General features: G+C 40.0%; 1 protein-coding gene across 6 annotated transcripts in view; it reads left to right on the top strand.

Moving 5' to 3' along the window:
• Positions 1 to 22,295, top strand: part of SPIDR (scaffold protein involved in DNA repair) — a 354,441-nt gene that overhangs the window by 228,860 nt on the left and 103,286 nt on the right. The window lies entirely within an intron of this gene.

The following is a 22,295-nucleotide window of genomic DNA, read 5'->3' as shown; positions in this document are numbered from 1 at the left end:
AAAGAGAGAAAGAAAGGGGCAGAGAAACATATTGGAAGGGATAATGACCCAAAACTTTCTAAATCTGAGGAAAGACGTGAATACACGTGTTCAAGAGCTCAGTGAACTCCAAGCAGGATATACACAGAGAGAGCCACACTGAAACACATTATAGTCAAATTGTCAAAACCCCAAAATAAAGAATTTTTAAAGCATCAAGAGAGAAGTGACTTATGTACAAGGGATCCTCAATAAGATTGAGAGCTGATTTCTCATCAGAAATAATGGTGCCAGGGGCAGTGAGATGACATTTTTAAAGTCCTGGAAGAAAAAAACTGTCTTTCAGGTATATCCTGAAAGATAGTATATACAACAAAATTATCTTTTAAGAATGAAGTCGAAATTGAGACATTTCCAAATAAACAAAAGCTGAGGGTGTTCATTACCAGTAGACTTGCTCTATAACGAATGCTAAAGTGGCTCCTTCAGGCTGATGTAAAAGGATACTTAACAGCATCTTGAAACCATAAGAAGAGATGAACACTGGTAAAGGTAACTACATAGGTAAATATAAAAGCCAGTATTACTGTATTATTGAAACTAATTTAAGATTATTCAAACCAGGTTGTTACATGTTTAAGATGCTAATTGTAATTTCCAAAGTAACTACTAAGAAGATTAAAAAGCACGGAACAGGAAAGAAGAGAATTAAAATGATACACTCCAAAAAAATCAACTGAACGTTTAAAAAGCAGTAATGGAGGAAATAAAGAATTAAAAAAATACACATAAAAAGAATAAAAAATCATACACATAAAAAGAAGATTAAAAAAACATTAGGAAAACAATTGATAAATGCCAGAAGCAAATCCATCTTTATCAGCAATCACATTAAATGTAAAGAAATGAAACTCAACTATTAAAAGGTAGAGATTGGCGGTCTGAATGTTTTTTAAAAAAGGATCCATCTATATACTGTCTACCAGAGGCTCAACTTAGATATTAAAACACAACGGAATTGAAAGTAAAAGGGTGGAATAAGATATTCCATGCAAATAGTAATCAGATGAGAGTGTGGGTGGCTATATTACTGTGAGACAATGTTGACTTTAAATCAGACAGGTTACAAGAGATAAGGAGAGACAGTATATGTTGATAAAAGTTTCAGTACATCAAGAAGAGATAACAATTATAAACATGTGCACCTAAAAAAATGTTCATGGATTGCACAACTGATAATATTATTAAGATGTCAGTACCACCCATAGCTATCCATAGATTCAGTACAATCCTTATCAAAATCCCACTGGTATTTATTTTTTTATAGAAATAGAAAAAAAATCTTAAAATTCATATGGGCCCTGAATAGCCAAAATAATCCTGAAAAAACTAAGAGGACTCACACTTCTTGATTTCAGAATTACTGCAAAGCTATAATAATCAAAACAGTGTGACAGTGGCATAAAGGTAGACATAGACCATGAGTAGAATAGAATATAAAACCCAAGGTAAACCCTTAAATATACGGTCAGTTGAATTTTGACAAAGGTGCCAAAACCATTCATGTGGAAATGATAGTCTTTTCAACAAACGATGCTGGGAAAACTGGATATCCATATGCAAAAGAATGAAGTTAAAATAGTCAAAGAATATGAATAAACGTTTTTTCAAAGAAGACGTGCAAGTGCCAGTAAGAGTAATGGGAATCAGACTACCTCTACTCAAATCTTGGTCCACCACTTATTAGCTGTGTATTCTTAGGCAATTACTGCACTTCTCTGTGTCTCAGGGGGCCTTCTTTGAGGTTAAAGGAGTTAATGAGTTGGAAAGTGAAATGTTGCCTGTGGTTGGTGCTCTCAGTTGCCATCATAAGCTTGGTCACATCAAGGTGCCAGGGTAGGTCTGAGCCTTGGTTCCAGTCCTGCCTTTTCACTCATCTGCTATGCAAATCACAGTCTTCACCTCTAAAATGGAGATGCTTCTGTGTATCCTACTTTTCTCCCAGGGTAGTTATAAGAATCAAATGAGATAATTTAAGGAAAAGTAATTTCTAAAATATTTGTTTAATTAATGTATAAAACATAAACATTATAATAATAAACATTATTATAATTATTAAGCACTACTATAATTAACATAACAACAGTACATGTTATTATTATGGTTTCCCTCTACTAATAGACTAAGCTTTTTATTGAGTTAATCCTATTCTTATTTGTATCATTTGGTTTACTAATTTCTTGCATAAAATAAGTGCTCAGTAAATGTACTGGAGAAGAATTTAATTGAAATAATATAAAATTTGAAATTATATAAAATACTTGAATGTTATTTTGTTTTCCTGAGGTGATGCTGCAGCCTATTTGGAATTAATGTCAATAACCTATTTGGTCTGTTTTGATAAAGATGACTTAGATAATCTTTACCATTGTATTTATAGCTCATCAGAATGATAGTTTACAACCATAACGTGCAAATATCTTTAACTGTAAATTTTAGGGACTAAGAATTCAGTTGATCGATATTATCAATAATAAACTTGTAAAAGAAGATACAAACACTTGTACAATTGATTCCTATATTGTTTCCTTTGAAGATCCACTTTGCAAATGATAACTGTTTTAGAGACAAAAATGAGATAGGATAAAGGCTTCCATTCAGCCGAGTCTGTTCCCTCTTGCACTCTCATATACACGGACTCAGCGTCTCTCCTGGAGCTGGAGCTCTGCCCTCCCGGCCCCCCATAACCCACTCAACAGAGTCCAGAAGGAGCGGAGCGTTAAGCAGTACCCTGTGGACAGAAGGAAATGACCCCATCATTGATGAAAACAAATCCTATGTGCTTGTCTTTGTATTAACAAACAAGAACGGTTTAAGTTTGTTAAGTAGAAGATCATTTATATTAATTTTTCAGGTAACAAGTTTAACACAGGTTAGCCTGAAATATAAATGACTTGAGGTTCTATTTAAAATATGTCTAAATTGCAAAGTGGAGCTTCTGCACGGTGAACTTACTTACTGCTTGTCTTGATCATCCCTCTAGGGCTCACAGAGTGCTGGGTAAGCTTGAGGAGACTTGGGAGTGTGGGTGGGTGTTTGTAGCTAAAAGGTATGTTTCAGGCTGTGTTACTAACCTTTCAGAATGAAGAGTGGATAGGGTAATGGCACAGTGACTGCTCTGTGGCCGTATACTCACCTTCAGGTCAGGCGTGCTCAGGAGTCCTCTGTGCTGACCTGGGAGCAGCCCTCTGACCCTGCCAAACACTCCCCTGCTCTGCAGGCACGTTTGTGGCACCTGAGACCAGGGCCAGGCAGCTCTCAGGAGGACACATTGTCGGATGGACCAAGTCTGGAGGAAGGTAACAGGAGCAAGTCAGAAGAGAAACAAAGGCCAGGAGGTTTTATCCCCTCCCCTGGGTTAATCCTCACCAAGACGGTAGCTTTCAGATAGTTGTAGAGTCTCAAGGGAAGTTTTCCTTTTCCTTTTCACAGTCTTACTTTCTAAGGGCCAGAAATTGTATTTTTTTTGTTTCTGGCTCGAGTTACTTTAGTATTTCTCACGGTTGGGTGAAGCTCACGTTGGGATACTGTTTTGACTTTAGCAGATGACACACCCTGCTCTGGTTTTGCTGTGCCCTGGTTGCTATGTGACATTTTGAGGTTTCTGCCATTCTTGTTTGTCCTAATTTCTTTTCCATGAAGATAAGTTGTGCCATTCAAGAGAAGTTGTGCTGCTGCTTCTTCTAAGAATGTTTTGATCCCAGAACATTCTTATTCCTTTTATGATTTAAAGCATGTCCTTTAACCAGTCTTGCACATTTATCTAGTTCACCTGAGGGTGCTTCTGTTTGAAGCTAGACTAAGTCCTGTTTGTGGTAATAATTAAATCTAGGCTTTGTGATTTTTGAGGACAGTCTTAATTTATTGATTCACTTATTTTAGTAGAGTGTCAGCTTCAGCTCTTCTGTGATCATTGTCTTCCCAAATCTCTTTGTCATTTAGTGTGAATCCTTTTGGTCTGAATTTAATAAATTTTCTACTGAAATTTTAGTTTGGGACATTTTGTGGATTTTATTTTATTTTTTAATTAAAAAATATGTGTTTATTATTTTTTATCATGTGTCTGTGCTTTAATCACATGCTATACATTAATTTAATGACTTGCCTATTTCCAAAGATTGAATGCTTACTTTAATTCTGTATTTGTCAATAATAGATTCCTATCCAATAGAAATTAATCAGTTATAGAGGAAGATGATGTGTTTCCTGGTTGCTTGTGCCACTTTTATATATTTCTAATACGTAAGGTGTTATCACAATATGCAAATCCCCAACAACAGCTAGGAAAGGTTTTTTTTAAATTTAATTTATTTTTTTATACAGCAGGTTCTTATTAGTCATCAATTTTATACACATCAGTGTATACATGTCAATCCCAACCTCCCAGTTCATCCCACCACCCCCCGCCCCACCGCTTTCCCCCCTTGGTGTCCATACGTTTGTTCTCTACATCTGTGTCTCAAACTTCTGCCCTGCAAACCGGTTCATCTGTACCATTTTTCAAGGTTCCACATATATGCGTTAATATACGATATTTGTTTTTCTCTTTCTGACTTACTTCACTCTGTATGACAGTCTCTAGGTCCATCCACATCTCTACAAATGACCCAATTTCATTCCTTTTATGGCTGAGTAGTATTCCATTGTATATATGTACCACATCTTCTTTATCCATTCGTCTGTCGACGGGCATTTAGGTTGCTTCCATGACCTGGCTATTGTAAATAGTGCTGCAGTGAACATTGGGGTGCCTGTGTCTTTTTGAATTATGGTTTTTTCTCTGGGTAAGTGCCCAGTAGTGGGATTGCTGGGTCATATGGTAATTCTATTTTTAGTGTTTTAAGGAACCTCCATACTGTTCTCCATAGTGGCTGTATCAATTTACATTCCCACCAACAGTGCAAGAGGGTTCCCTTTTCTCCACACCCTCTCCAGCATTGGTTGTTTGTAGATTTTCTGATGATGCCCATTCTAACTGGTGTGAGGTGATACCTCATTGTAGTTTTGATTTACATTTCTGTAATGATTAGTGATGTTGAGCAGCTTTTCATGTGCTTCTTGGCCATCTGTATGTCTTCTGTAGAAAAATGTCTGTTTAGGTCTTCTGCCCATTTTTGGATTGGGTTGTTGTTCGTTTTTTTAATATTGAGCTGCATGAGCTGTTTATATTTATTTATTTACTTACTTACTTATTTATTTAGGCTGCGCCAGGTCTTCGTTGTGGCACTCGGGGATCTTTGCTGTGGCATGCAGGATCTTTTAGTTGCGGCACGCATGCAGGACCCGGGCCCCTTACGTTGGGAGCTCGGAGTCTTACCCACTGGACCACCAGGGAAGTCCCCATTTTGTGGATTTTACAAAAACATTTTTCAGTTCATTTGGTTTGTTTTTCTCCCTTTCTTTTCTAGGTATACTCAAATACTGTAATCTGTTCCTCATATTTTGTGCCATCTCAATTTTTATTTCTCTTTGTGAAATCAGAAGATTGAACCATTAAAATTTTTTTTACGTATGAACACTGTCAGCTTTTGTTGGGATGACCTATATTATGTATGTATGGTGACCATTATTAGAATTCCTTTTAAAGAATGCTATTACCTTTCTGCCTTTGTTGGTTTTTAGTGATCTGAATCTAGTTGCAGATTATTAAGTTATTTGTATGAATAGGTACTATGATCATTCTTGATAAGGTGGGGTTTTTTAATCAACTTTTTATCTCAGTTGGAATAAAAAACCTAGACAGCAAGACAAGCTTAGCTGTTTTGACTGCTGTGGTTCTTCAGCCTATCCTGAGCCAGGTTTTCCTTCAGAGCTTTAGTGAAGGTGACCGTAAGGAAAAACCCATTCATTCGTCTGACTCCTGGCTTGTCTTGTGTATTGTGGCTTCATCTTTTTGTTTCTAAGTTTCCGTTTTCTTTGAAAGTGGTCTGCACAGTGAGGTTTGTGGTTATAAACATCGTAGAATTGAAGTAGGCTTTGTTACCTGTGCATTTGGAAAGTCATATATTTCTGATTAAAAATCATACACCAAAGATTTCTCAATTTTGATAGTAAAAAAGGCATCAATTTTTTCTTTAAATAACATTAAGTTGCATTTAAATTATAGTTTTAAATGGTTTGTTACTGGAAAGATACTATTTAAAAGTTTTCTAGAATGGACTAATTTTTATAAATCCAAGATCTTTGAAGAATAATAAACACCGTTAATATAAAGCATTTTAATGTACCAAATACTTTCATATCCATTATTGTCTTAAAATGGTCAAACATAAATGTCATTATCCCTCTCTACAAGACAAAAAGGATTCTGTTTAGGTGACGCGATCAAGATCATTTGGCTTTAAGTGACAAAATGGGACTTGAACACAAATCTATAGACTTCACGTTCTTGTTCTACCCGCCGTACCAAACTGCTGCTCTGAATAGACAGTTTTTACCTAGAAAGAAGCGTGGAATGGTGTGTTGCGAATTTCTGAAAAAGTGCATATTACTTGCTGACTTGTGACACTGCAGATGAGATGTGAGGGAGGCTCTGTTAACTCAGTCAGGTGAAGACAAATGTTTGTCAAATTGTGATTTTCTCTGCAGCAATTGAGCTGTGGGCCCAGAGACATTAGGTATCATTTTTGTCTTTTTTTTCTGCTGCATGGAGTGAGATCTTTATTGTTAATACGAAGGCGAGAAAGCCCAGCCCTACGTGTCAACAAGTTAAAGCATTGAAATGCCACAGCTCACCAGATGTAATGGAGCTCGAACGAGGAAGTGCTGCTTTCCTACCAGTTCTGGCAAAGCCGGAAGGCTCCACCGAGAAGCTGCCTGCCTCTGTGCCAAGTCCTGACAGTGGAGCAGGTGTTCTGTAGGCAGGAAGAGCACGGTGAAGCCTGCCAGGCACTTGAGTAAAGATAAGAAGGTGTAATGGTCATATGTGTTTTTCTAGGAGTAGTAATCCTCAAAGTATCGTGGTGGGACCAGCAGCATCACCTTGGAACCTGTTAAAAATGCCAATTAGGTGGCCCCATCCCAGACCTACTAAATCAGAAACTCTGGGTGTGGGGCCAGCAGTCTGCTTAACGAGCCTGTGATTCTGATTCATGCTGAAGTTTAAAATGTTCTGTTCTGGAGTCACACGAGGAGATAAAGACTGTAAGATAAAGGTTTAAAACTGGCCTAGGAAAAGTAGTGCTGGCAACATATGAATACATTTAGTTTTATATTCAGGAGATACCTTATAACTCAGTGTGGAATGATCCTTAAAGATAGAGACCAGTCATAACTGATACTAAGGCATCTGGTTTCTGTCTGCACTATGCACTTCACTTGTTAATGCATATATTTAGATCTTGTTATAAAGATTTCTATTTCTGATTTTCAAGAAACAGAACTGAGTAGACCAGGTAGAATCCTTTACCCAGAAGCCGTACCTGTAGGAAGCCCAGCCGTAGCATTGTGCTGTGTTACCTAGTGGACTTTAATGAAGCAAAGTAGCTGAAAGCTGATAGTCTCCCTTCTGAATACTAGACTCACAGCCAACTCTGTAGAGATGATACTGTCATGGCACAAATCTAAACTTAGAGATAGGTAGACAGACGATAGAATTGGGATGCTGAGGAAGAGATGTGATGAGGGCATGTTGACTCTCAGCTAGTTGGGTTGGATGGATGGATAGATGGATGGAAGGAAAGATGGATGGATAGATAACAGAGGGAGGGAGAGAAGGAAGGAAGGAAAGGAAAGGGAGGGAGGGAGGGAGATGACAGAATTGAGATGCTGAGGAGGGATGAGGAACATGTCAACTTGTATTAGTTGGGTCAGTTTGGGCATATTTGAGAGTACTCATAGGGAAGTGGTCATCGCTTAGTTTCTTCAAGTAATGAGGCAGTTTATTGTTAAAGAAAAGATTGATTTAAGTGCTTATTTGTATCTATTAAAGAATACATTTTTATTGTGGAAAAAAAGACACAATAATAGAAGAAAATTAAAACTTAGCTGTATATATATAATCCTTTCATTTAAGGATAAATTGCTTAATATTCTGGTACAGTTCATTCCAGCACTTTCTCCTTATAAGAATATTATATTAATAATATATATGGTCCTACCATCTTGGAATCTCATAAGTCATATAGGCCTGAGTTTGTTTCTCTAATTCAACAATATAACAGGAGCTCCACCCACAGTGTCATTAAATACATTTTTTTGAATTAGGATTTTTAATGCTATCATTTGTATAGCGTTTTCTTGATTTATTTTTCTACTTTTTGTTAGAAAGTTAGATTCTTTGCTATATTTTGCTATAATAAATGAGTATGATTAATATTTTAGTGTGTAAGTGTTTTTCTCCACATCTCTGATTATTTCATTGGTATAGATGAAATAACATCTATACCAATAACAGTGACTTTGTCGAGTAAAAATGTATGAACATTTTTAAGGCCTTTAATTACCCAGTTGTGTATAGAAGTGAATATACTACCATGAACCCAGAGAAAACTGAATTTTTCTAAGATATCCGATCTTCTACTGGGAAAATTGTTAACCTCTAGAGATTTTAAAAATAGTTAATGTATTAGGTACTATTTTATTTTATTTTAAAATTAAATTTCTTTTTTAAATATTTTATTTTATTTTATTTATTTATTTGGTTGTTCCGGGTCTTAGTTGTGGCCGGTGGGCTCCTTAGTTGCAGCTCACCAGCTCAGTTGCAGCACGTGTGCTCCTTAGATGCAGCAAGTGAACTCTTAGCTGCAGCATGCGAACTCTTAGTTGCGGCATACATGTTGGAACTAGTTCTCTGACCAGGGATTGAACCCGCGCCCCCTGTGTTGGGAGCATGGAGTCTTAACCACTGTGCCACCAGAGAAGTCCCTTAGGTACTACTTTAAATAGTAGCTAGTGTGTATGCCAAGCAGTGTATGTACTTGTCTCTTTGTGTGGCTTGTATATTGGAACATATATGTACCTAATCTCGCAGTAACAACATTAGGTAGGCATGATACCCATTTTAGCTATGAAAAAGTTAAAGTTCAGAAATTCAAAGTAATTTGGTGGAGATAAAATAGGCAATAGGTAGCAGAGCTAGAATTTAAACCCAGGTCAGTGTGACATCAGACTGTGCTTCTCCTGCCTTGTTCTCCTTCTTTGCATTTTCTGTTACATTTTGGCAGAAGTTTTGTTACTGAATAAAAGTATGGGATTTGTGCCTTGAAAATAAACTTTACAGATTTTTCCCCTTTAAGTCAGTTAGGGCGGCTGGGAAGAGACTAGCAAAAACTATGAAAGAAAAGCCTTAGTGCGAAGGGATCTGCAACCTCACCCCCAACTCCTACCACAACTCTACTCCCACCCCAGGGGGAAAGCACCTCTGACTTCCTCCCATAGAGAGTCCAAACGGTGCTAAGAGACACCCAGAAGGTGGTGGTGACAAGAAGCAGAGAACTGGGGTAAGGAGATGAGAAACTCACCAACCGAAGCAACGCAAATCAGTCTTTGAAGGTCATCAAACAGTCCTAAGAGTTGGAGGCAGTGCTGGATGAAAACAGGCAAATGTCTTTCAGGGGGACCTTCAAGATGGCAGAGGAGTAAGATATGGAGATCACCTTCCTCCCCACAGATATATCAGAAATACTTCTACACGTGGAACAACGCCTACAGAACACTCACTGAATGCTGGCAGAAGACCTCAGACTTCCCAAAAGGCAAGAAACTCCCCATGTACCTGACTGTGTGGCTGACTGGCTCTTAGTGCTCCAGCCGGGTGTCAGGCCTGAGCCTCTGAGGTGGGAGAGCCAAGTTCAGGACATCGGACCACCGGAGACCTCGCGGCCCCATGTAATATCCATCGGTGAGAGCCCTCCCAGAGATCTCCGTCTCAACACTAAGACCCAGCTCCACCCAACAGCCAGCAAGCTCCAGTGCTGGAGAGCCCATGCCAAACAACTAGCAAGGCAGGAACACAACCCCACCCATTAGCAGAGAGGCTGCCTAAAATCATACTAAGTTCAGAGACTCCCCAAACCCGCCACCAGATGCGGCCCTGCCCACCAGAAAGACAAGATGCAGCCCCACCCACCAGAACACAGGCACTAGTCCCCTCCACCAGGAAGCCTACACAACCCACTGAACCAGCCTTAGCCACTGGGGGCAGACACCAAAAACAACGGGAACTGCAAACCTGCAGCCTGCGAAAAGAAGACCCCAAACACAGTAAGTTAAGCAAAATGGGAAGACAGAGAAATATGCAGTAGATGAAGGAGCAAGGTAAAAACCCAGCAGACCTAACAAATGAAGAGGAAGTAGGCAGTCTACCTGAAAAAGAATTCAGAGTAATGATAGTAAAGATGATCCAAAGTCTTGGAAATAGAATGGAGAAAATACAAGAAACGTTTAACAAGGACCTAGAAGAACTAAAGAGCAGACAAACATTGATGAACAACACAATAAATGAAATTAAAAGTTCTCTGGAAGGAAACAACAGCAGAATAACTGAGGCAGAAGAACGGATAAGTGACCTGGAAGATAAAATAGTGGAAATAACTACTGCAGAGCAGAATAAAGAAAAACGAATGAAAAGAATTGAGGACAGTCTCAGAGACCTCTGGGACAACATTAAACATACCAACATTTGGATTATAGGGATCCCAGAAGAAGAAGAGAAATAGAAAGGGACTGAGAACACACTTGAAGAGATTATAGTTGAAAACTTCACTAACATGGGAAAGGAAATCGTCAAGTCCAGGAAGTGTACAGAGTCCCATACAGGATAAATCCAAGGAGAAACATGCCAAGACATATTAATCAAACTATCAGAAGTTAAATACAAAGAAAAAATATTAAAAGCAGCAAGGGAAAAGCAACAAATAACATACAAGGGAATCCCCATAACGTTAACAGCTGATCTTTCAGCAGAAAGTCTGCAAGCCAGAAGGGAGCGGCAGGACATATTAAAAGTGATGAAAGGGAAAAACCTACAACCAAGATTACTCTACCCAACAAGGATCTCATTCAGATTTGACAGGGAAATTGAAACCTTTACAGACAAGCAAAAGTTATGAGAATTCAGCACCACCAAAGCAGCTTTACAGCAAATGCTAAAGGAACTTCTCTAGGCAGGAAACACAAGAGAAGGAAAAGACCTACAAAAACAAACCCATAACAATTAAGAAAATGGTAATAGGAGCATACATATCGATAATTACCTTAAATGTAAATGGGTTAAATGCTCCAACCAAAAGACATAGACTGGCTGAATGGATACAAAAACAACACCTGTATATATTCTGTCTACAAGAGACCCACTTCAGACTTAGGGACACATACAGACTGAAAGTGAGGGGATGGAAAAAGATATTCCATGCAACTGGAAATCAGAAGAAAGCTGGAATAGCAATTCTCATATCAGACAAAATAGACTTTAAAATAAAGAATGTTACAAGAGACACAGAAGAACACTCCATAATGATCAAGGGATCAGTCCAAGAAGAAAATATAACAATTGAAAATATTTATGCACCCAACACAGGAGCCCCTCAATACATAAGGCAGATGCTAACAGCCATAAATGGGGAAATGGACAGTAACACAATCATAGTAGGGGACTTTAACACCCCACTTTCACCAATGGACAGTTCATCCAAAATGAAAATAAATAAGGAAACGCAAGCTATAAATGGCACATTAAATAAGATGGACTTAATTGATATTTACAGGTCATTCCATCCAAGAACAACAGAATACACATTCTTCTCAAGCTCTCATGGAACATTATCCAGGATAGATCATATCTTGGGTTACAAATCAAGCCTTGGTAAATTTAAGAAAATTGAAATCGTATCAAGTATCTTTTCCGACCACAACACTGTAAGACTGCATATCAGTTACAGGAAGAAAACTGTAAAAAATACAAGCACATGGAGGCTAAACAATACACTACTAAATAACCAAGAGATCATTGAAGAAATCAAAGAGGAAATCAAAAAATACCTAGAAACAAATGACAGTGAAAACACGACAACCCAAAACCTATGGGATGCAGCAAAAGCAGTTCTAAGAGGGAAGTTTATATCAATACAGTCCTACCTCAGGAAGCAAGAAAAATTTCAAATAAACAACCTAACCTTAAACCTAAAGCAATTATAGAAAGAAGAAGAAGAAAAAAAAACCCAACATTAGCAGAAGGAAAGAAATCATAAAGATTAGATCAGAAATAAATGAAAAAGAAATGAAGGAAACAGTAGCAAAGATCAGTAAAACTAAAAGCTGGTTCTTTGAGAAGATAAAATTGATAAACCATTAGCCAGACTCATCAAGACAAAAAGGGAGAAGACTCAAATCAATAGAATTAGAAATGAAAAAGGAGAAGTAACAGCTGACACTGCAGAAGTACAAAGGATCATGAGAGATTACTACAAGCAACTATATATGCCAATAAAATGGACAACTTGGAAGAAATGGATGAATTCTTACAAGAGCACAACCTTCCGAGACTGAACCAGGAAGAAATAGAAAATATGAACAGACCAATCACAAACACTGAAATTGAAACTGTGATTAAAAATCTTCCAACAAACAAAAGCCCAGGACCAGATGGCTTCACAGGCAAATTCTATCAAACATTTAGAGAAGAGCTAACACCTATCCTTCTCAAACTCTTCCAAAATATAGCAGAGGGAGGAACACTCCCAAACTCATTCTATGAGGCCACCATCACCCTGATACCAAAACCAGACAAAGAGGTCACAAAAAAGAAAACTACAGGCCAATATCACTGATAAGCACAGATGCAAAAATGCTCAGCAAAACACTAGCAAACAGAATCCAACAGCACATTAAAAGGATCATACACCATGATCAAGTGGGGTTTATCCCAAGAAGTCAAGGATTCTTCCAATATACGCAAATCAGTCAGTGTGATACACCATATTAACAAATTGAAGGAGAAAAACCATATGATAATATCAGTAGATGCAGAAAAAGCTTTCGACAAAATTCAACACCCATTTATGATAAAAACTCTCCAGAAAGTAGGCGTAGAGGGAACCTACCTCAACATAATAAAGGCCATATATGACAGACCCACAGCCAACATTGTTCTCAATGGTGAAAGACTGAAACCATTTCCTCTAAGATCAGAAAGAAGAAAAGGTTGCCCACTCTCACCATTGTTATTCAACATAGTTTTGGAAGTTTTAGCCACAGCAGTCAGAGAAGAAAAAGAAATAATAGGAATCCAAATTGGAAAAGAAGAAGTAAAATTGTCACGGTTTGCAGGTGACATGATACTATACATGGAGAATCCTAAAGATGCCACCAGAAAACTAATAGAGCTAATCAGTGAATTTGGTAAAGTAGAAGGATGCAAAATTAATGCACAGAAACCTCTTGCATTTCTGTACACTAACAACGAAAAATCTGAAAGAGAAATTAAGGAAGCACCCCCTATATGCCACTGCAACAAAAAGAATAGAATACCTAGGAATAAACCTACCTATGGAGACAAAAAACCTGTATGCATAAAACTGTAAGACACTGGTGAAAGAAATTAAAGATGATACCAACAGATGGAGAGATATACCATGTTCTGGGATTGGAAGAATCAATATTGTGAAAATGACTCCACTACCCAAAGCAATCTACAGATTTAGTGCAGTCCCTATCAAACTACCAACGGCTTTGTTCACAGTAGAACAAAAAATTTCACAATTTGTTTGGAAACACAAAAGACCCCGAATAGCCAAAGATTGCTTTCTCAAAGCAATCTTGAGAAAGAAAAACGGAGCTGTAGGAATCAGACACCCTGACTTCAGACTCTACTACAAAGCTACAGGAATCAAGACAGTATGGTACTGGCACAGAAACAGAAATATAGATCAATGGACAGGATAGAAAGCCCAGAGATAAGCCCAAGCACATATGGTCACCTATCTTTGCTAAAGGAGGCAAGAATATACAATGGAGAAAAGACAGCCTTTTCAATAAGTGGTGCTGGGAAAACTGGACAGCTACATATAAAAGAATGAAATCAGAACAATTCCTAACACCATACACAAAAGTAAACTCAAAATGGATTAAAGACCTAAATGTAAGGCCAGACGCTATAAAACTCTTAGAGGAAAACATAGGCAGAACCCTCTGTGACATAAATCACAGCAAGATCCTTTTTTTGACCCACCTCCTAGAGAAATGGAAATAAAAACAAAAGTAAACAGATGGGACCTAATGAAACTTAAAAGCTTTTGCACGGCAAAGGAAACTATAAACAAGACGAAAAGAGAACCGTCAGAATGGGAGAAAATCTTTGCAAACGAAGCAACTGACAAAGGATTAATCTCCAAAATTTACAAGCAGCTCATGCAGCTCAATATCAAAAAAACAAGCAGCCCAATCCAAAAATGGGCAGAAGACCTAAATAGACTTTTCTCCAAAGAAGATATACAGTTTGCCAACAAACACATGAAAGGATGTTCAGCATCACTAATCATTAGAGAAATGCAAATCGAAACTACAGTGAGGGCTTCCCTGGTGGCGCAGTGGTTGAGAGTCCGCCTGCCGATGCAGGGGACACGGGTTTGTGCCCCGGTCCGGGAAGATCCCACATGCCGCGGAGTGTCTAGGCCTGTGAGCCATGGCCGCTGAGCCTGTGCGTCCGGAGCCTGTGCTCCGCAACGGGAGAGGCCACAGCAGTGAGAGGCCTGCGTACTCCAAAAAACAAACAAACAAACAAAAAAACTACAATGAGATATCGTCTCACACTGGTCAGAATGGCCATCATCAAAAATCTACAAACAATAAATGCTGGAGAGGGTGTGGAGAAAAGGGAACCGTCCTGCACTGTTGAGGGGAATGTAAATTGATACAGCCATTATGGAGAACAGTATGGAGGTTCCTTAAGAAACTAAAAGCAGAACTACCATACGACCCAGCAATCCCACTACTGGGCATATTCCCTGAGAAAACCATAATTCAAAAAGAGTCATTTGGGCTTCCCTGGTGGCGCAGTGGTTGAGAGCCTGCCTGCCGATGCAGGGGACGTGGGTTCATGCCCCGGTCTGGAAAGATCCCTCATGCCGTGGAGCGGCAGGGCCCGTGAGCCATGGCCGCTGAGCCTGTGCGTCCGGAACCTGTGCTCTGCAATGGGAGGGGCTGCAACAGTAAGAGGCACGCGTACCTCAAAAAAAAAAAAAAGAGTTATGTTCCACAATGTTCGTTGCAGCTCTATTCACAATAGCCAGGACGTGGAAGCAACCTACATGTCCATCAACAGATGAATGGATAAAGAAAATGTGGCACATATATACAATGGAATATTACTCAGCCATAAAAAGAAATGAAATTGAGTTATTTGTAGTGGGGTGGATGGACCTAGAGTCTATCTTACAGAGTGAAGTAAGTCAGAAAGAGAAAAACAAATACCATATGCTAACATGTATATATGGAATCCAAAAAAAAAAGTACTGAAAAACCTAGGGGCAGGACAGGAATAAAGATGCAGACATAGAGAATGGACTTGAGGACACAGGGAGGTGTAAGGGGAAGCTGGGATGAAGTGAGAGAGTGGCATGGACATATATACACTACCAGCTGTAAAACAGGTAGCTAGTGGGAAGCAGCCGCATGGCACAGGGAGATCAGTTCGGTGCTTTGTGACCACCTAGAGGGGTGGGATAGGGAGGGTGGGAGGGAGATGCAAGAGGGAGGAGATATGGGAATATATGTATATGTACAGGTGATTAACTTTGTTATACATCAGAAACTAAACATTGTTAAGCAACTATACTCCAGTAAAGATGTTAAAAAAAAAAAAAAAGAAAGTAAAGTTTACAACCACTCCCAGATATGTGATGGTTCTTTCTTTAAATTGCAATTTCCAGTGACCTGTGCCTGAGAAAGGAAATGGTCAAGTCAGAGACTTTTGTTAATCTAGAGAATTAGACTCCTGGTTTATAGAGGAAGTCTATTTCACATTTTATATTCTTCAGTGAATTCATCTTCAGTGTAGTTTACTGTTCACTTTTGAACGGAAATAAAGTGTTCCTCAACAATGTGTTTATTTGGATAAAAAGGGAATTAGACAGAGTCTACTCTGGGAATTTAAAATAACACACACAGTTATAAATGTCAGTGTTTTTATCAATTTTTTTAGATAAGGTGGGTATTTTTTGGGTAGGAAGCTAAAAGAAACAAAGTTGAACCTGGGAGATAAACCTTGGCAAATAAGAAGTTGAAAATAAAGGAAGTATAAACCTTGAACTTCTTATTTCTGAAATTGGCTTAATTCTTCATTTTAGAGATATTTTTTAGGACTTACGGTTTTAAATTTTTCTTAGAATAAATCTGACTTTTGGTGAGAGGAGGAGTGCCTGTTCACTCTGTAAGTAATTGAGAATGTGGGCAGGATAGTTGGTATTTTTAAAAATTCACGACAAACACTGTTAACATTGTCTTGTCACTGACTTGAGTTTCATGCAGGGGTTCAGATGCCGGTGTCTGGAGGAGGGAACTCAGATGGTTCAAAGCTTGTGCAGTTGCCTCAGAAGTCACTGGGGCATAATAGCCTTTTTCAAATCCTACGAGTTGATCAATCAGAAAGGGTTTACGAAGTAACTAGAATGTGGTTTACTGTCTGCCCTGAGAATCAAAATTCTCAGATAGCTGCATGGAACTTTCTGCAGTGATGGAAGCGTTCTCTGTGCTGCCCACTGTGGTACTGACCACATCAAATACTAGAAATGTGGCTTCTACAACTCAGGAAATGCATTTTAAGTTTTATTTTACTTCTTTTTATTTAAAATCAGTTAGCTACAAGGGCTACCTTAAAAGCACAGGTGTAGAAGGTGGCTCTGATGTTCTGTTTTCACCAGGGACCTTTTTGCATTAAATTTAACGTGCCTCCATTGCAGCTTGTCACACCGGCCTCCCACATCTCACGCTGTCCTGGTAGCTTCATCTGATCCTGTGGGCCAGCGACCGCCTGGCAGTTGTCACTCCCTTTCCCGCGCACTGGTCCCTCCAGGAAGGATGCAGGACCTTTCTTGCTGTATCCAAGTGGTGGGTCCCATCCTCCTTCCAGGGAAGAGAACAGACTGGCTTCATTTTTTATTTTTTAATTCTTTACACCGTTTTTTTCCTATAAATTAGTTTTATTTATTTATTTATTTATTCATGTATGTATGTATGTATGGCTGCATTGGTTCTACTGCAGCACCAATGATGTTTTACTGCACTTAGTTGTTTCCTTCGTGTGTGTCCCTGTATGGACTGTAAGCCCTCTCAACTAGCCCCACACAATGGCTTGGCCTCCCGTGTCCGGAAGATGTGTGTACTAGACAGCTTTGTCCTCAGGCCAGTGGGGCTTCGAGTTGAGACTAAATTGTAAACAAAATTGATTGGTTTATCCCAAGTATGTCTTCAGTGGAAAGAAGAATTAAGTCTAGGTTACGTTTTTTTGACAACTACAGTTCTTAGTCTGACGTCTTTAGCTGACTAGCCATTAAAGGAGGGAAGGAAAGGAAGGAAAGAAAATACCTTCTATTTGTCTTGGTTTAGGTCACTGCATTTAATCCCTTAGTCATCCTTGCCACCTGCCAAATTTGGACACGTTCTTCCTAGACAGTAAACAAGCAAACTGATCTGATTTGTGATGTGAAATAAATATTGTTTGTTTTATGAGCTGATAATGGGGTATTTAACACTTTGGCAGTGTTGACAAGTGATAGCAAATGAAAAGATATTTCACTTGGTTTTCCTCTCTGCCCTTGGTGACATTAAAAAAAAGTCTTGTTTCTTGTTTTACCTGAGTTCTGTATATAACACTCTCAGTAAAGAGCAGTGGAAATGGTTCTTCATGAAAGCAAACATTTGGACAAATTGTCATTTGTATTGAACATACAGGATTCTCTTTTTTTTCTTTTTTTTTCAAGTTTCCAAGAGAAACCATAGTGTTTGGACTCCACGGAAGACTGTTACTGTCTAGTTTTTTGTGTATTTTACCATGTGTGTGACTGTCCCACGTTGCAGCCCATCCTATTGCCATGGCTGCTGACTTGTCAAGGATGCTCTGAGAGTTTACTAGAAAGTAAACACACACTCTTCAACTTCCTTAACAGAAGAATCACTGTGAGTCCAGCATCATGATGATGTTCACTGGTGGTGTTGGTTGTGATGTGATTTATCAAGTGAGGTTTAACATCTTAAGTTTGTCTTATTTATTTGTTTGTGTTTGTTTATTTATGGCTTGTTGTGTCTTCTTTGCTGAGCGTGGGCTTTTCCTAGTTGCGGCGAGTGGGGGCTACTCTGTTGAGGTGCGCGGGCTTCTCATTGCGTTGGCTTCTCTTGTTGCGGAGCACGGGCTCTGGGTGCATGGGCTTCAGTAGTTGTGGCACACGGGCTCAGTAGTTGTGGCTCGTGACCTCTAGAGCGCAGACTCAGTAGTTGTGGCCCACGGGCTTAGTTGCTCTGCAGCATGTGGGATCTTCCCAGACCAGGGCTCAAACCCATGTCCCCTGCATTGGCAGGCGGATTCTTACCTCTGCGCCACCAGGTAAGCCCCTTAGGTTTGTCTTTATTTTTAGTTAGATCTTCAGAAAAACTGGTTAAACGTGTTATAATATTAATCTGAATACATGCTCTGTAAACTTGCTTTTTGGTCATCACATAACATTTGTGGCAATAAGATAAGTAGAGAGGTGATAGTAGAGTCCACAGCAGTTAACACTGGCCTGCAGCATAAAAAGAAATAAAGAGGTCACACTCCCTAGGAGCATGACGCTGGTGCCATGTATATGGATGTTGAAAGGCTGTGACGTCCTTGGCCTCCTAACGAAGGAAACAGCATCTGTGTTTCTTCTGCAGAAGCTCAGTGAGGTAGTACTGAGAACTCTGCTTGTCACATGGAATTTGAGTTGTGGTCATTGCCACCAGGCAGCCCCGCAGGTGCCCCACCATCCCCTTCCCTGTGCCTTCACACACCCTCACCCAGGCAGCCCTCACCTGGTTACCTCTCCTGGGAAACCTTCCCTGTCTCCAGAGGGTCCTCCCTCGGGGTATCATATAACACCCTTTTCCTTTGCAGTAAACCTGTCCTCTCAGCCTTCTTGTCTCAGACTGGATTCCCAGTCCCCTGCCCCTTGCCTGGAATGTCATAGGTGTTGAGTAAAAACAGCAAAATGAACCAAATGGACCTAGATATGGGTTTTAAGGTCTATCCCAAATCCACTAGCCTTGCACATCTATTTGGTATAGGTATGTTTTTAATTTGGTTTAACCTTAATAGCCTCAAACAGGACTTTGAATTTGGCAGAACAGAGTTCTAATGTTAATATGTCTCTCTGTAAACTGTAAGGTTCTAAATACACACAGAAATCTTGTGCTATGTTCTTAACTTAGCAGTTAAAATAATATTACTTGATCGGGCTTCCCTGGTGGCACAGTGGTTGAGAGCCTGCCTGCCGATGCAGGGGACGCGGGTTCATGCCCCGGTCCGGGAAGATCCCACATGCCGCGGAGCGGCTGGGCCCGTGAGCCATGGCCGCTGAGCCTGCGCGTCCAGAGCCTGTGCTCCGCAACGGGAGGGGCCGCGGCGGTGAGAGGCCCGCGTACCGCAAAAAAAAAAGAATATTACTTGATCATATTTTTCAAATTAACTTGAAAGAAAAGGCTGGGCACGTATGACATCTTTCATCCATCCTGCTGTATCAGGACCTTCACAGTTGAGCCCAGTGGTACCCGATGCTGTGCCCCACCCCTGCCCTCTTGCTTTCTTGAACCTCTTCTTGCTGACTGTCACTCTGTGTCTGGCTTGCCTCTGTCTCTCCATGTCTCCTAATTGTTATTTCTAAGTTACCATACGTGTAGTCTATCGGCTTAAAATATTACCATTGCAAATTTGTCTTCTTGGTGGATTGTCCCTTTTAATCATTGTGTGATGTCCCTCTCTATCCCTGATAATTTTCTTTGCTCTAAAGCCTGCTTCATCTGATAGTAATTTCAACCATATTTATGTTAATGTTACATGATGGTTTTTCCCCCAGCCTTTTACTTTCATCCTACCTGTATCTTTATATTTGAAGTGAATTTCTTGTAGACAGCATAAAGATGGACCGTATTTTTTAATACACTCTGCTAATCTGTCTTTTAATTGCTTTTTTAGACCATATACACTTAATGTAATTATTGATATATTAAGACTTAAGTCTCCCTTTTTATTTCTCGTTTTCTCTGTGTTGTTCTCTGTTTTTCATTTCTCTGGGTTTTTCTTTTTCTCCTGGCATTATGTGGGTTGCTTGAACATGTTTTAGAATTTCATTTTAATTTATTTATAATGTTTTTGTGTTGTTATAGCTATGTTATTGGTTGCTCTAGGCATTACATTTTATATGCATAACTTATCAGTTTATGGGGTCAACATTTTGCCAGTTTGTGTGAAGTGTAGGAACCTTGCCTCTTATGTCCCTTTACTGTCCTCATTTACATGACTGTCTTAAATATTTCCTTTGCATACATTTAGAACCATATCAGACAGTGTTATAATTCTTGCTTCAACTCCAAATATAATTTCAAAAACTCAACAGGAGCAGGAAAGCCTATTTTATTTACCTGTATCTTTCCATTTTTATTTCTTCTTCCTCACACCTCTTGAGGTTCTGTTCATTGGTTTTTTTTGGTCTCTTTTTTCTTTGTTGTTTATATTTGGTAATTTATATTATTTTATCTTCACGTTCACTGATCCTTTTCTCTGCTCCCTTCATTCTGCTGTTGAACCCATCCAGTGAGTTTTATTTTCATTATTTTATTTCCTAGTTATAAAATTTCCGTTTAAGAAAATCTGTATCTTTGCTAAGACTTCCTGTTTCTTTGCTGAGACTTTCTGTTCTTTCATTTGTCTCATGTGCATTTGTAACTGTCACTGAAGCATGTTTGTAATGGCTGCTTTTGAATCTTTGTCAGGTAATTCTGACATCTGCGTCATCTTAACATTGTCATCTAGTCACTGTGTTTTTTCATTCAAGTGAGAATTTTCCTGGTTCTTAGTGTAACAGGTGGTTCTAGATGGTAACCTATACATGTTAGGTATTATGATACAAGATCCTGGATCTTATTTAAACCAGTTTTAGGTGGCTTTGTCTGGCACTGCTCTGAGAAGAGACGTTGGGAGGGTGGGGGGCTTCTTACTACCAGGTGGAGGGAGGCGTCAGGATTTCCTTCGTTACCGCTTCCCACGAGGCTGCCACTCACTGCAGTGGAGGAAGTGGGAGGGCCGGGTAGTGGTGAAAGTACTGACTCTGCTGGGCCACTGGACTCTGCTCCAAGGGGCGGGGAGTGAGACTCGGTTACGGGAGTGATGGGGGTGTGAGGGTGAGTGCCTCGTCTCACACCAGCCCAGCCGGCCTGCACAGACTCTTCATCACAGCCTGTCGAGGGGCATGTCCAGCCCCCACTTGCGCTTTGCCTGCTGTGTGTGGCAGTAGGTCACAGTTTTCCTGTGATATTTGCCAAGAGTAGAGCAGTGATTTCCTAGGACTTTTCTGTCTCGCTGGGCTGCCCCTTCCCTGTCCTTCCTTTCGAGGGTGGCTTTGTCGGCACCCATTGCTGTTTCTAGGCTGCAAAGAGGAAGCTCAGGAACTTGCTGCTCTGTCTGTCCTTGGGTCCCAGCTGGACAGCCTCCTCCTCTCCCCTTTCAGCTTCTTCTGCTCTTTCGTTTCTGTGCAGCACCAGGCATTTCCTTGTGTCTAACGGGAGAAATAGGGGAAAGTGTGTCTACTCCGTCTTCCTGTTAACCTTCCTGTTAAGCAGCGCTGCCTGTGTGAGGAATGAGCATTAGCTAGTCTGAGAGGAACCAGTAGCACATTGTCCTACTTCCACTTGAATGTGGGCCATTTCAGTGACTGTGGTCCGTTTGGTAGTGAAGGTGGAGCTCCTTTGGTGTCTGGTGTCATGTTTTCTGAAAGATGAGAGCTGTGAAGTGTCCGAAGGTCTTTCTTGTAACATTCACTTCAGTGTCGGGCAGCTGTGTGCCCCCCACCCCCCCGGCCAAGTACTTTCCCCGAGGGGCCCTGAGGCCACTGTCCAGCAGCCTGGGAGGCCCCGGGGGACCTCCAGCTCGAGCACTGCCGCCCCTTCCACCCCCACTCCTGACACAAGACTTGCTCAGAAGAGCAGAACCAGATGCACTGGCAGCTGCTCTAGGGCCTGTGTCCTTAGCCAGCAAGTCGTTGTCCTTTGTGATTTAGCAAGAAGGTGAGGGGAATCCAGCATTGCAGATA

This window comes from Stenella coeruleoalba (assembly GCF_951394435.1).
Source record: "Stenella coeruleoalba genome assembly, chromosome: 17".
NCBI lineage: Eukaryota > Metazoa > Chordata > Mammalia > Artiodactyla > Delphinidae > Stenella > Stenella coeruleoalba.
This window is presented reverse-complemented; position numbering and strand designations above follow the sequence as displayed.